A 15372-nucleotide genomic window follows, 5' to 3' on the forward strand; every position below is an offset into this window, starting at 1 on the left:
TGTGTGTGTGTGTGTGTGTGTGTGTGTGTGTGTGTGTGTGTGTGTGTCATCATGGCAACGTGTGGTCCCGGGGACGTCGACTGTACCAGTAACTGCCCCGGGAGAAGTTCTGAGGACTTTGTTTTTGTTTTGTTTACATTTCTGTCCACCCGTCCGTGGACTCATTTTGTCGACGCGATGAGCGAAAGACGCAGACACGAAACTTTACAGGTGTGTGGTTGAGATGGTTCAAAGATGGGTGTGGGGTCCAAGCAACGGCGCCGGAGGTAGTGCCCGAATATTGTGAAAAATCCAGTGGCGGGCCGTGCATTTTATGCCTGGGCCTTCTGTGCTGTCCTACTACAGTTGAACAGCTACGGTGCAAATACATGAATCCGTGCATGACGGGACGCTGCGTCATTAACGGACAATGCATAGTCAAATCAACGTAATTAACACAATGACAACCACAAAGTCATAAGAACCAGTCACATACAGTCACATACTGTATATTCATATGACAACAAAGCATGACAAATCAATCCAGCAAACCTGCAGCGGATCCACGCATTCCACCACACTAGAGCACGAGCCATTCAAATATTGTTCATAAAAACGTTACTGCAGATGTAAAAAAAAAAAACGCAGTTTGTCACTTACCGAATTCTTTGTTGACAAAGAGTTTAATCCCAGTACATCGTTTCAGTTCCAGTAAGAAGTCCTTCTCGATTCATGGACGCCAGTGACAGTCGAGCCTCCCCAGTTGTATTTCGCCAGTCTACGGCGGCCGGTTCGCAGCGGGGCCGGGTTCGCCGGCGGAGGTGGGATCAACTATGTTGTGGAGCTCCGTTTCCTGCGAACGTGTTTGTTGATCTGTAGATCCACTCAGGTTTCTCCAAAAGGTTTCAAAAGCACTTTAGTAAATATCGTCCCCATTTACTTTAATCTGCAAAGTCTACCTAGGTGACCTCGGGCCTCTCTCCTTACATAGAGACAGAGGGGCTGAATCTGATTGGATAAGAGCTCTCCTTAAAACAAGCTGCACTGGAAGCAGCGCTGCAGGCTGGAAGCAGAGCAACTGAGGAAGACAGGAGATGTGCAATGAGAAAATAAGCTAATGGGAAAAAATATATAATACATGTAGTGTATTTCTGAAAAATTATTAAATTATAATATAGCTATAACTTTGTGTTTCTGTTTAGGCCAGCAGAGAAGGCCTTGCTGGCCCTGACGGCCCACCACTGGAGAAATCAGAGTGATGGCTATCATGTCCACAAAAGTTAAGTACGATCAGCTCTGCTCACATATGTTTTAGTCCACGGGGTGATTTCAAAACTAAATTAAAAAAGCTATCCAAAAGACTTAAAGATTTGTTTATGTCCCCTTTGCACGGAAGGATTCCCACATATGTAAAACGAGAGGATTTAGTTCTTGTTTCAAATCTTGTTTATCGTCAGTGTACATTTGTCGTGCTCTTCTGCTATTTTTTCCCAGTCAGGGATTAGGTCCAAACTAAATATGACTAAAGTTTGGATGGGTCTGATTTTTATTAGTATTGTTTTTTTTAATTAAAAACATAAAGTTCAACCAGCCTCCCCAGTAACTTTCATACTGTAGGTTAAATGTTGTGTTGAAGCTGGAATTAACAAATGTTTGGCATTTTTTGCTTAATAACTGCCTTTAAGTTATTAATATATCATAAAAACAGGTTGGAATAGTTGTCCGTCGATCAAACTAATGGATTAATCAACTAATTAGTTCACCTCATGAAACAAATTAACGTCTTCAAATTCTGCTTGACCAAATTACAAAAAAAGTTTTCCAATTTGCCCTCAGTAGTTTGCATCCTCAGCAGAATGGTTCAGCTTTGTTCGTCACGGTGGTGAAATGTTCACCAAAACATCTGCTGCCACACAAACACGAGATGAACAGGATCTCATTTGTGCTGAATAAATGATATTCCACCAACTCAACAGCAGTGTCTCTTTCCAGCTAAATGTTTTATTAATCCCCTAACCTAAAAATGTGTTGTGACTTTGAATTAACAACAAAAAGTACAAATTCTCTTTTCCTCACAAAAACATTTGAAAGAAAACTTGCATCCAGAGAAAACTCTTTTTTCCCCCCAAAAGGCAATTTAGATTTTTTTTCTTCCAAATATCATTTTAATGCCTTGAACTGAAAACAACTTTTTTGTGTAATTTGGGTGAAATTAACCTTTAATATCTTTACTTCCTCTTTAGATTCCCTAGTAATCTCTTGTTTTTCCTCCTCCTACTCTAACAGTGGTACATGCAGAGTACTGCAACCATAAGTGGGTCTATTGATGGAACATCTGGACCTCTGCTTGGTTTTGTCTGTTTGTTTCAATATATCTCAGTTGTTGTCATTGATGCTCGGTCTTTTTGTCGTCACACGACAGAATAGTAATTTGTCTTTATCAGATGTCTTTTAGTACATGAACAGGTGTCTCACGGCAGAAACAGAAACACGCCGTATGTCGATGACATCACGTTGTTTGTTAAAGTTGCTGCAAAACAGTGTCAGAAAATGGCGAAAAATCGGCCACAATCTCAAGTTCCCAATGGCCGAGTTGGCAAATCTCTTTGGGACTGTAGGACAATTCTTAGCGGGGGGAGGGGTGGCCTTTAGTAGGACTGCCCCCTCTTAGTCCATTAGTCGTTTTGATCTGAGTCGACTGCAATTTCTTTTGCCGATGAGCCCTTTTTATGCTTTTTTTTACTCCTTTGCATTGATGCAAAATGGAAGGCCTGTACTTTGTCCAGAGGTTGTCAATTACACATCAGTGTTTCCAAAAAGCTTTCTGTGGTGAAATAAACGTTGGCTTGGTGAACAAAAGCCAAAACTGTGACTCATTTAAATTTTTTTTACTAAATGCATAGGCACGGTGCGTCAGTAGCCGAGCGGCTGACACAACGTCGGGGCAATGGGACTGAAGAAGCGAAGGACCTCATATCAAGACGGGAAGAAAGGGAAGGACGGAATCGCCGAGGTCACGGGAGCGCACAACGGTGAGGAGAAGATAAAAGGAGGCGCGGCTCTGTGGGGACGGGGGGAGAGATAGAGGGAGAAAGAGGGACAAAGAGGAGGAGAGAGAATGAAAGAGAGGGAGAGAACGAGGTAGAGAGAGCCCGGCGGTGCGTTGGGGGAGCCGATGTGCCATTTCTAATCCCTCCTGTTCGTGGCTTTGTGCCGTGGCCCAGCAGGAAGTGGGAGCTGGGCAGACAACAATTAACAAAAGAGCTGTGAAGAATACAATTAGCCATCAATGGCCAACCACGGGCCTTTGTGCCTGTCGCCATGGAGACGGCACAACACCACTATACTGAGATTACAAAACCCTTTTCTACACTTCTCCTTTTTTTCTCTCTCCATCTACCCTTTTCTCTTTTACCCTTTCCTTTTTTTCCACTCTTTTTCTTTTCTTCAGCTTTCAAACTAATGTCCCTTTTTTCTCTTCAGTTCATCTCTTCAGTCTTTTCTTCTCTGTGAGACACACACACACACACACACACACACAAATAGACACACTTACATGTACTGCTTTACATGTGAACACTTGGTTCATGCTTTCTGTGAAGCAACGTGATGTCTCTGTCTTGTGGTGTTCTGGCTCTTTAGATGTCTCATCACTGACGAGTCTGGAGATTCGAGCACTGGATGAACCCCTCTACACCCTCCAGCGAGATCACCCCCCCCGGCATCAGCCAGAACTTCTGAAGTTCCATTTGGTTCCATTTGGCGGCTGTAATTCTACCCGACGGCACCCTCGACCAATTTGGGGGCACCTGTAGCTGCGTAGAGGTACCTGCCTCAACCGGTAGGCGTTCATAAAGCCTGTTGGATGTGATTGGATGCCACAGTGGACAAAAGGATTGCGCAGCTTTTGCTAAACATGCACAAATAAGAACAAAAAAACCTGCTGTGTAATTCTCAGAGCACCCACAAAGGGTGAAATGCACCCCTAAGTAGAAATAGCACGTATTTAAATTAGATAATATGCAGACATTTGGCACAAAATTCTCCCCTTATGCAAAATAAGCCTCATGACCAAAACAGCCCAACTCAGCAAGCAGGTACAGTATTAGTTGTCAGAGAGTTGGTGGTACCTGAAGCGCATTTATAAGGGGTGTTGTTGGAATGCAATGACAGTCGTGTCATTAAATATAAATGAATAAAGGCCACATGTCATTTTTGTGAATACATGAGGGGAAAAAAAGAATGAAAAATAAACACGAACAAGTAAACAAATCATTTCTTCCCTTACAACCAACGCAGTGGCCTAAAGCACATTTAGACTTTGCTCCATGGATAAGTACAATCAGTGGTAATATTGTGTAATATTATTAGTTCAATGTCTTTCGTGAATTGGACCTTGAGACGGCGCGGATCGCGTTTACATGTGATGCGCAATTCACGGTTACCAGTTGTATTATGTACCCCGAGCTAAAAGTAATGTAACAATAATGTAATGATTATTTATTTGTTGAAATTTGTTCTTGAGACGATGATTCAACATTATGGACTGTAGCTTGTAGCGGTGCCCCACTGAAAGTCGATGAGTCAAATTATCATCGTTGACCCTCAGTCCGCTTGAAGTTCTTTAAGTGGAGCTTTCAGGTTTATATATATTTTGTAAGACACCAGATCAATAAAGAACTTGTTGAAGTTGTGCTCTAAACCATTTAATCTTAAACACACGGGTTGGTTCTTGTCACTTTAGTCTTTTCGTGCTCTTCGAAAACGTAATATTTAACATACGTTTTCTTCGTCTTACAATTTTCTAAAGCTTTACCCAACAAAGAAAGACTCCGTTTCTGCTGTGTTGGCTCATTCACTGCATTTACGTGGCACTTTTATCCAAAGTGCTTTACAGTTTTGCCTTTCATTCACCCATAAACACACCGACGGCAGCAGGCTACCATGCAAGGTGCTGGCCTTCCATCGGGAGCAATTTGGTTGGCAGCATTTTCCCTACATGCGTGGCCCCTTGTAGTTTTGCAGAGGTGTAGAGTTTTAGAAAATGTGGACTCAGTGATCAGTGTGACGTTGTGTATAAGAGGAAACACCGGGCTGCCTAAATAATGTTTGTATACATTTTGATTCAAAGACAGTAGGAAATGCGGCAGTGAGATGTACTGTAGGGATGTGGATGAGAGATGGAAAAGATGCCAAACTTTATTACAGTGTCACACAGAACAATGTGTACCCATATACACAGGCCTGGGGGACTGCCCATTATTCCGAAACCCCAAGAGTCCCAAAATGTTTGTCCGACAACCCGTTATCCCAAAAAACAAATGGCCATTGCTCCGAAGGCCCAATGTTTTGAATATACACAATCCACCTGCAGCAAACAGAAGCACGAGGCCTTCCTTGGTTGGGTTGGTTAGTGTTAGGCATGAGAAATGAGATTAGGAGCAAGAGTATCAGGGTAAACCAATCAAAGGCCGAGTAGGGCGGGTCATGTCGTGGTAGGAAATAAACTTCAAGGGGAAGGTCCAATGAGGTCATTTTGCCCAATAATTAGACATGCGCTTCTGTTTGTTGCAGGGGTAGTTTGCATTTTCCGAACAATTGCGTTTACTTTGAAGTCCAATGAGTATTGGTGGGGTTTGGTAATAATAGGCCGTCGGAACACCCAGGCCAGCATGGCTATCTCCTGCAACGTGTCATGTCAGCAGCACTCTGGCCCCCGTGGCGGTGAGCGACGATGGAGTCCTTGGTCTTGATGGTCCGTACTGACTTTAATAGAAGAGATCTTTCTCATCTGAATAAATCATGTTTTTGTTCCTTTACAACCACCCAATGTCATCTTTTCCTTGCCTGAAATGAATAAACAAATCCTCCCATCTGGTATGTTCATGTTTTCAACATTCTTGGATCTGTGGATGAAATGTTTAACCTCACATGGATCAAGACAGCGTGTAGACTGTGCTGTCAATGACAAAAAGCAAGATAAAAATAAGTACACACTGCCTAAAATATTTCCCTAATTTTTTTGTTTTGTAATTTTTTTGTTTTGTAATCACTGCAGGTGTGAACTGATTGTACCCGGGGTTACAGCATCTCTTTGCTGCTTTGGAAAGTGAAGCACAGTCAAATTTCCGTCACCTTTCCTCGAAACTGTGCCTTTTGTCTTCAACAATGGAGACGAGCTGCAGCATGTCAAACTATGGAAGTGGAGAGAGTAGGACGTGCAGCTGTGAGGCACGGGGGTGCACTATAGGAGGCCTTTAAAGGAAAGAGCAAAATAAATCATGGGAGCAATTGAGGATGCAAAACTGTCATTTAATCTACGGCAGGCAAAATATGGAGTGGCAAACATCTTAAAACTGTCTTTTTTAGCTGCTTCCTCCACCGCTTATGATGTTCAAGGTTGAGCTGGTGAACAGGTTCAAAACCAGGACCTTCTGGCCTTTTAGTATGTTTTCTCGTTAGTTTACTTTTTTTTACGATTTGTCTGACTTTATTACTGTATATATATTAACTTTAACATTGTCTGATTTTAGCACGTTTTATACATTAGCTTATTTTGTTTTACAATTGTTATATGATTTTAGAATTTTTTTCTGTTTCTAAGCTGTTGCCTGATTTTTTGTTTTGTCTTCAATTTTCTACGCTGCCCTTTATGCTGTTCGATGTAAATATTTGACATCTACCTGAGTATGCTTTATATTTATTTATTTGTGTTTTGTAAAGTGCTTTATGAATAAAGTGTACTATTATTCTACCTGTGCCAGGTTGCCAGTACAGTAGCTGTGTGAATATACGTAAGTGGAACAAATGTTTGAGCCTGCTATTGGCACTTGGATACATTGTTGTGACAAAACAATGATGAAGATTCAGCCTTGAACTGTTCGTAGAGTTAGCCATGCTTTGAAATCCAATGTCTTCATGGCAACACTTTACATCGTCAGTATTTCATATTTCAAAACCACAATAGTCTGAAAAAAGTGTGCCAATGGATTTGTGCCCATTTGTCCGAAAATAATCGCCCATCGTTCTGAAGGACCATTGCTCAGCCCCTGCCCGTAACGGTTCTTGATGAAACCCTTTGAATATAGAAGGGTTCTTGGTAGAACTCCCTGGGTGAGTTCTTGGTAGAACCCTTAGAAGGTGGAAAGGTTCCGGATAAAGCCCCCAGAGAAGGTTCTGGGTGGAAGCATTACACCATAGGACTGTTGTAGAAGCTCTCACAGGGTTTCTGGGTGGAACCTGTCACAGATGGTTGTAGGTATAAACCCTTTATGTTGGTTTCTAGGTGGAACCCTTTCAAAGGGTTCCAGGTAGAACCTTCACATAAGGTTTGACCAGGAACCAAAAAGGGGTCTCCTATAAAGACAAGCCGAAGAACCCAAGAAGTTCTGGTTTGCATCTTGATTCCTAAGAGGGCAGTTTTTTTTATTCACTTGTGCCTGTTTGGTGACAGTGGAGTAAACGGCGCCACTAACAACCAAGCCGTGAAGTGCAGTTTCCATGTCAATTATTAGCAGGATTTGCATTCGCCCACACCGGGGCAGAGCACAGTCGTCAGTAATGTGCTTTGTGGCTTCGCTGTTATACATGTGTGAGCGGTTCCAATTCAAAGCTGAACTTTTTTAAAGATAAGTTGGCCACTGATGTAAATCTCTGAAGCTAAAACATAAAGTGAAAAGCATGTTTCATTTGAACCCCACACACATGGCTGTGGTGTGAGTGATCGTTATCCAACACACAGCTGTCAGTTTTTTGCACCATGGTGCGGTTGGAACTGTAAAGGTGGCTGCACACAGTAAAGACGTCTGTTTCTTGTATGACCGGAGCAATGCTGTAACCAGTGGGTTTCCTATACAAGCGAGGTACACCTGAATAATCTATTGCAATTCAATACAACTGCCCTGCCATAAATCCTACTTTCACAAAGCTCTTAATGTTCGGTTTTTGGTGACGTTGCCAGAAATGTGTGAATTCAATTATACGTTTATTAATGAGCTCATAGTGTACGGTGGTGTTGTGCCTGTGTTGTTGCTGGACCACATTATACTGAGAGGTGTTTATAGGTTTTTGTACATGCATGAGGTTAGCAGAATAGTTTGAAATATTATAGAAAGCTTTCAGGTTTCAATAATTATTGAAATATAACGAAATCTAGCCATAAACGAAAGGTAAGGGAAGGAGGGAATTTTATTCGACACAAATTAAGACGGACTTTCCACGTCTGTTGACAATGTAATCCTCCTCGGTGTGCTAGCTCCGCTGCAGGTGTGCCATGTGCCTCTGGCCTTAAAATTCAAAAGCCACTGTCGTGTTTGCCAACACAAAACGGAGCTTTGCGCACAGTTATTTCTGCTACTTTCTGCTCTCATCCTGGTGTTGTGGCGCCAGGTGTGGCTCTGTGACACGATGAAAGTTACAGCTGACAAAGTCACGTCCAGGGACTTTTCAGTCCATGAACTTCATCATTTTAAAGTCCAACAGACACAACATGTTCCCTCGAAGAATGGGTTTTAAATATGTAGTGTGTTCTCCATAAATGCAAAACATATTTCCGTGTCAGACTTTGAAAACCTGTGCTCGAGAGTGAGTTTACACAGAGACGATTCAGAGAGGAGACGGTGCACTGCGAGTCAATTTCCTGTATCCGCGTCACAGGGTTCCACCACCGCCCCGACCTTTTAGGAGATTAGCAGCAAGTCCTGAATCTATTCACTTCAATAGGAGAAAAGAACATTATCAAAAATGATGATGGATTCATTCACCCCCATAGTCACCAAAGTAAATATTGGATCCATTTTTCACAGGCCACATAGCTTTCAGAAGATTCTCACACTGAAAATGGCAGATTTCAGGCAGACAAATCAGGAGAAAATCAACTTTGTTCAAGACCTGTCTCAGTCACAGCAACACTTGCGATATCTGACACTAAGTTTAGCGTTAACGATTTTGTCAAACTGTGTCAAAATTAAGATGTCATCCGACGTTGCTAACGCCCGAGCAAACAAATTTATGCAATGCTAAATATGCCTGTTAGTTGTGTAATTATCTAATGTTAGCAGGAGACAGTATAAATACATCAGACTGTGTCCACTTAGGAGACAGGAAGTATAGACCATTTCATACCGTTGGCGAAGCTTTTTTTTGTGATAGAGCATCTTATGTTTACACTGCACAATTAAAGGGCCACAAGAAGAATAATTCCCTAGCAAAGGCCTTTACACAGCGGCGGGGGAGCTTTTATTTTATTTTTTTCTCTGTGTGTCTTGTTTTGAACAGTTGTTTTTGTCAAAAACACTTACACACAGAATGGGAATGTTTTATTCTGGAACGAGGTATTCCTCTGAGCCTTGTGCCACGAATCACCAAATCAAGCTGTGCTGAGCGGGTTGAGTTGCGCCTTTTATTGATGAAAAAATAAACACGGAGGCTCCGTAGTCAGATCCGTGACGGCAGCAAACTTTATCGCTCTTTTCAATTTCTTACCTTTCACAATAAAAGCCCTAGTCCAATAATATTCACAGGCAAGTATTTCACATTTTATACGTCAGGACCCCGGCGCGGAAAGACCTTAAGATGAGGCCCATTCAATTGTGTTATTCAAGACCAAATACTGATGATAGGAGCTCAACTCCACTTGTTCTTGTTCAAACTTCACACTGCAGAAACCAAGACCTCTGGTGCTTTTATATCCCCCACAAAAGTGTCATTTTGTCCATACAAACCACACCGTTTTTTTGTTTTTGTTTTAGTAGAAAGCCTCGCGCCAGCTTCACAATCTCGTAGCTTTATTCTCCCTCCTGCCTTTCAGGTCGCCTACCTTTGTCTGTGCTGTTGAAGCCGGCCAAGCCTTGCTGAGCAGTGCCAGCCCGCTGCGTTTGTTCTGCCAGGCCGGGCCATGCCACAGCACACAGTTAGCTGTAGGTTGTAGCGTAGCCTCGTCTTATCATGCTCTGTGATATGCAGCCTCAACCTCTATTTGTACTCTGTAGAGTAGCAGAGTTTCCATATTAGTGTGCCAGGTTGTTTGGAAGATGAAACTTTAATTATTCCCATGGGGATATTGAGCCGCCGCAACAGCAAAAAATAGGATACAGCAGAGAATGGGAGGATGTAAATTGGTACAGAGTAAATGACATGCAGCAACCTTTAACACCTGCTTATTTTGACCTGGTTTAGTATAAATGTATCATTGAAGATAATGTTAGTATAGGAGTGACAGGATTATAGATGGAAAATTAGGGATGATCTCCAGTAAGAGTTCACTTTGATTGAAAGTCAAATGTTACAATCCAATTACAAGGTGATTCTCAGTTAATCTGATACATTTTAACCTCTTTTAGCTCATTGTATTGGTTATTTTGGCCTGCATATGTACTGTTTCGGTTCACTCTCACCGCTCTCATCGACCTCGTTTTCAGCCGCAGCAGACTACAAAACATCATCACGCCGACTTATTCGCCTTCACAGCGTCTTGTGTGTACTCGTGTTCATGCAACCGTTCTGTAGTTCGTTTACAGCCTAACGTTAGCTTTTGATTTCTGCCGATTGCATTTCCGCTTAAAAACAAACATAAAAGTGGTGTTCATTGTGAAGTTTATCCTGCAGAACAAAACGTGTAAGTATCATAAACTTATGTTTGCCACGGAGCTTAATTTCTGCAATAATCCAAAAGTCAATGGAAAAATCCCATTGGCTTTTTGGGGAATCAATGCGATGCTAACTCCCAGGGTTGGCCCGGAATACCTCATCCCCCGCAGACCTCTATACGGTAATACTATTACTGTATCCCAGTGTAATGTGTACAGCTTGTTGTACCGACACTAGTGGCCAAATAAAATGCATTTACAGAATAAAACTTGTGTAATTCTATAATTTTGTTGTTGTTGCCAAATATTTAGAAATTACAACGCCCTTAGATAATGTTCTACCTCACCTTATCTGTTATTGTAACATGTCATTTCCCCTCTCTCCCTCAACGTCTCTTGCTATCTAATGAAAAAAAATGCCTGAAAAAAAAATAAAGATAAGAATTGTACATCACAAAACGTGATATAGTTTTAGTATAAACTGCTGAGCGCTGTGCTTTTTAGCTAACGTTACTCGAACAGGAGGCGATTTGTTGGGGACAATTTTTATCAGCGAATAAATACACATTTGTTGTCCCGTTAATTCATTTAGAGAAACATACAGAATGCAGATTCTTTCATGCAGAGGGAAGAAAGTCTCACTGAAGGGTTTGCTTTGGCCCCCACACAGTTTAAGTTTGGTACATTTTGGTGCAATAGACAGCGATCTCCAACACCATCATCAAAACTGATGAGGGACTATCTTGTAAAAGAATGCCGTGAATGCTGACATCTGTCACCCATCTGCATCTCAGCTGATATAACGTATTTAAAGTATATATATTTGCAATATATACAAATGAGAGGAAAATGTGGTAAAAAGTAGATATGGGGGGATTTATGTACTGCAGGCTACATGAAATAGAGCTCATTATACATTACTGTAAAAGTCACCATAATACATAAAGTAAAGTGGCAACATGTTGCATTGAACATATGTTTTAAGTTAATGGTTTAACAGTGAGGGAAGTTTATTTACACTCATTGCAATCTGCTTGCATCTGACAAGTCACCAGAAATGAAACTGAGGTTTCTGACAAATAACAGAAAGTACATGTTATGAGGGCAAATATGTGTTTCATGGACTGCACACACACCAACACACCAGCCTCTCCAGGCTGCAGTGGCAGTTGCTGGAGGCTTGCTGTTCCTGAGCGGCCCAACGTAATCTAGGCGCAAAACATGTCATAACAGCCCCCGACCTCAACCGAAGTCGATCAACCCACGCTGTCTTCCTGTGTCTCACTTAGCCCCTCTTCTCTGGGGTTGTCAGATCCTGGTGGTAGAGATTGGAATCAGGTCACTCGACTGCTGCCTCCACTCAGATATCTGCTCTATCTGAGGGCTGCTGACTGGCACAGCCTACCTGCCGCTTCTCTCTGCTCCTCACACACACACACACACACACACACACACACACATATGTACGCTCACTAAACCACTCAAACAAGTCACGTCCTGGATGATACCCAGCAAATGTTTGAATATTAAATCGATGCTGAGGTGATGGACTGCGCCAACGATTAAAAACTCTGCAAATAGTCTGATAACATTTTTTAAAGTCAGTCGTTTCAGTATTCACGACGCTGTTTAAATGTGAGCTTCAATGTGGTGTAATATCATCATTTAGAAAGCGTCCCAAAAGGATCACCTTCAGCATTTTGTACGTAACGCTGCAGCAGCTCATCTCGCTGATTAACGCTGATAAACAACCAGAGCACAGGCAATGATCATATAGCTGCTGCCGGAGTGAAAACCTGTGCGCCGCTCTTAATGGGCAGCGATGACTGAGAAGCCACTGAAACCGCCTCACAAAATGACCCCTCACCAAAGCACATGGAGATTGTTGGGTCACAGAACTGGTTCAGAGCACGGAAATAAACTGCGGGAAACACCGGAGGACGGAGTGAGAAGTAGGCCTGGGGAGGTTTTGGGTCAGTGATTCCAGCAGCAGTGGTCACTCAGAGCAGATTTGCTCACAATAACTAGTCAATGTCTTTTGTCAGATCAGTATCTGAAGATATGATCTCTTGATGGTATTTGACTTTGCCACTTCTGTTTTCACTGTAGTAATAATACAGCATGATACGGCTGTGGTGTCTTTGTTTTTTGTAAAATCTACAATAATCGTTTTAATGTTGGTGTTTTCTTGTTGTATTCTTGTCATGTTATCCTTATTTGTTAAGATTAGTGTATTAATTGTTTTGCCAGCAGCAAGAAAAGGCAGGTATTGGTCTGTTTTGTATACTTATGTATAATTGATGTAATAAATGTAAAATACAAATCCAATGTTTTGACTTTTCCACAACTTTTGCATGTATTTTAACCAGATTGTTTTCATGTTATCCATAGATTATATGGATATGCTGTCAATGTCAAAGGTAATATGTATAAATTGTTAATTTAAAAAATAAATCTGAGTAAAGCTGATGATTATCAGTTGACCCCTCGCTAAGAACAGCACCACGCTACTCTGTGAAGCTGTCAGAGCCGTGGAGCCCAACCCCAACAAGAACAGGACTTTGAACTGGTGTTCATCTCCCCAGCAAAACCTCATTTCAGCAGGAAGCAGACAGAGGAATTTACAATATGCGTTTGACCAACACAGTCTGTTTGTGAAATAATCATGGAATCTATTGTTTTCATGCTGAGCGACACAAATTGTGCGTTGTTGTCTTTTTGTGTCACTCGGCACAACTTTTTTTTCGGGACGACATTATGCTACAAAACTAAAGTTAGGTTTAGGCACAAAACCACTTCAGTTTAGGAAATACATCATGGTTGGGCTTAAAATAATGACATACAGTCAGGTTTAGGCAACCAAACGAACGTTAGATGTACTGAATATTTCTGCCATGACACTGGGCTGGTTTGACGGAAATATCCAGGATGTAAAAACAGGTTAAAAAGATAAAGATAGAAGCTAAAGCTACAGATCACCGTGTAAAAGTGAACCACCACATCACCTGGAGATCCAGACAGAAGACAATGAAATTAAGGACCACTGTTCCTGTAAAGCTGGGTAAGTGTTTAGTCACTGTTACAATCATTAGAAAGCAAAAATACCTTCAGTAGCTAGCGTAGCATAGAGGTGCTAACACTAGTGAACGATGTGCTGACGTACCCTGCTAATGTTAGCTCCCAAGGTTTTCACGTAGAAACGTAACATTTTAGAGATGTTTATCTCCTTCCAACCGCTCAGCAGGACCTAGCAAAAGCTCAATTAAAGACATGTTAAGTAATATTTTATTTCAAGATTTGTGTTAGTGTTTTTAAATCTGTGTCCTTTAGCTACCTCTCAATTAGATGTTCACAGGATTTAGGTGTTGAACAGACTTCATATTTACTTTTGTGGTTTTCAGTGAAAATACGAATCGTCCACTCTCCTTTTACAACATGTAAAATGAAGAATTTGCAAGGTCAGTAATTTTTTCCTGATTTTCTCAACTGATTCCAGGGTGAATTTTGAATACCCACCTTCTCTCTTCTCCCATGTATCGGGGAGCACCGTCACATGTACCGAGTGTGAATGAGCGAGCACTAATAATAGACGCGGCCTAGACTTACTAAGAAAGACAGAATGGATGCACAAATATAGTCCTTCAACGCGATCCAAACAGCGACACGATGAAGCTAATGGTGCTATTGATTGGTGAATTTGTAAAGTTTCTGTGCTGAATACCAACAAATAATGCCCACTTACATCTGTTTTCATCCCATTCTGTGTTCCTCCACAGTAAACTATATTTCACCGTGAGTGCAAGGTTGTAGGTTGTTGAGTGCAATTCATTTACAACAACCACAAAAAAGCTCCACGAATGCACAAGCGCTGACTATACAGACATCTTGCTTTTGATTCAGCCTCTTGCTTCCAGGCTCTTAGTATAGTTTTATAGCAACCGTCTTTACCTGCAACAGTGAGTGACCCATGACACCCCAGCCTGAGCATGCACACACAGAGGGAGGGAGGGCCCCGCTGAGATAAAGACCAACAGTGGAAAAACCTCAAAGATGATTCTGCTTAGCTGACACAATATCGCAGCGATAAGACAGATCTTCTTTATGTTTTAATTTAGACAGAACAAGCTTGTCTTAACCAACATGCTAAATAGGCAAAATGACAAACAACACACACACACAGCAAACCGCACTGGGGCGTCTGGGTGAGACTATCGAAAACAAGCGTTTATGTGACGGTGTCAACATCCCGTCCGATAAGCAGTGTTCGCATTATTTCTGAGAAGCAAGCACACCGCAACACCTTCTTCTTTTCCGACCCTTTTTCATCCGCTGAACGCAGCAGTGCGGCGCAGCGGAAGGCGAGATGTGCTTTTTCGTAAACATCCCCCCATAGAGATACGGAGACCGCATTGACCTGATTGGGTCGATAGCGATGTGCACGCCGCTCTACAGAAAGTCCCACGGAGGGCGTTTCGGTCGGTGTCGGCGAACGCGATCCCGACGGGTGTACCTGAACACAACAGGTCAGCATGACGGGAGTCAGATGCTCCCGACCGACCGACGCTTCCACCTCCCGTCCCACCCCCCCTCCATCTGACTGCAGCTCTGGCCCCACGTTGCAGGCCACACTTTACCCACCTCTGATGGAAAGCAAATAACAAGCCTCACAGAAAAAGGCTTGCGCCGCATCGACGGACACACACATGCACAAATACACACGGTCGCACACAAGATAACAGGGCCTCTGCGGGGGCGAGGGTGCGGGAGGGGGGGACTCAGGGAGTTGAGGGTCGAGGGGGGGGGGTAT

The sequence above is a fragment of the Anarrhichthys ocellatus genome, unplaced genomic scaffold, assembly GCF_004355925.1.
Source record: "Anarrhichthys ocellatus isolate YVR2014 unplaced genomic scaffold, GSC_Weel_1.0 scaffold100, whole genome shotgun sequence".
NCBI classification, from domain to species: Eukaryota; Metazoa; Chordata; class Actinopteri; order Perciformes; family Anarhichadidae; genus Anarrhichthys; species Anarrhichthys ocellatus.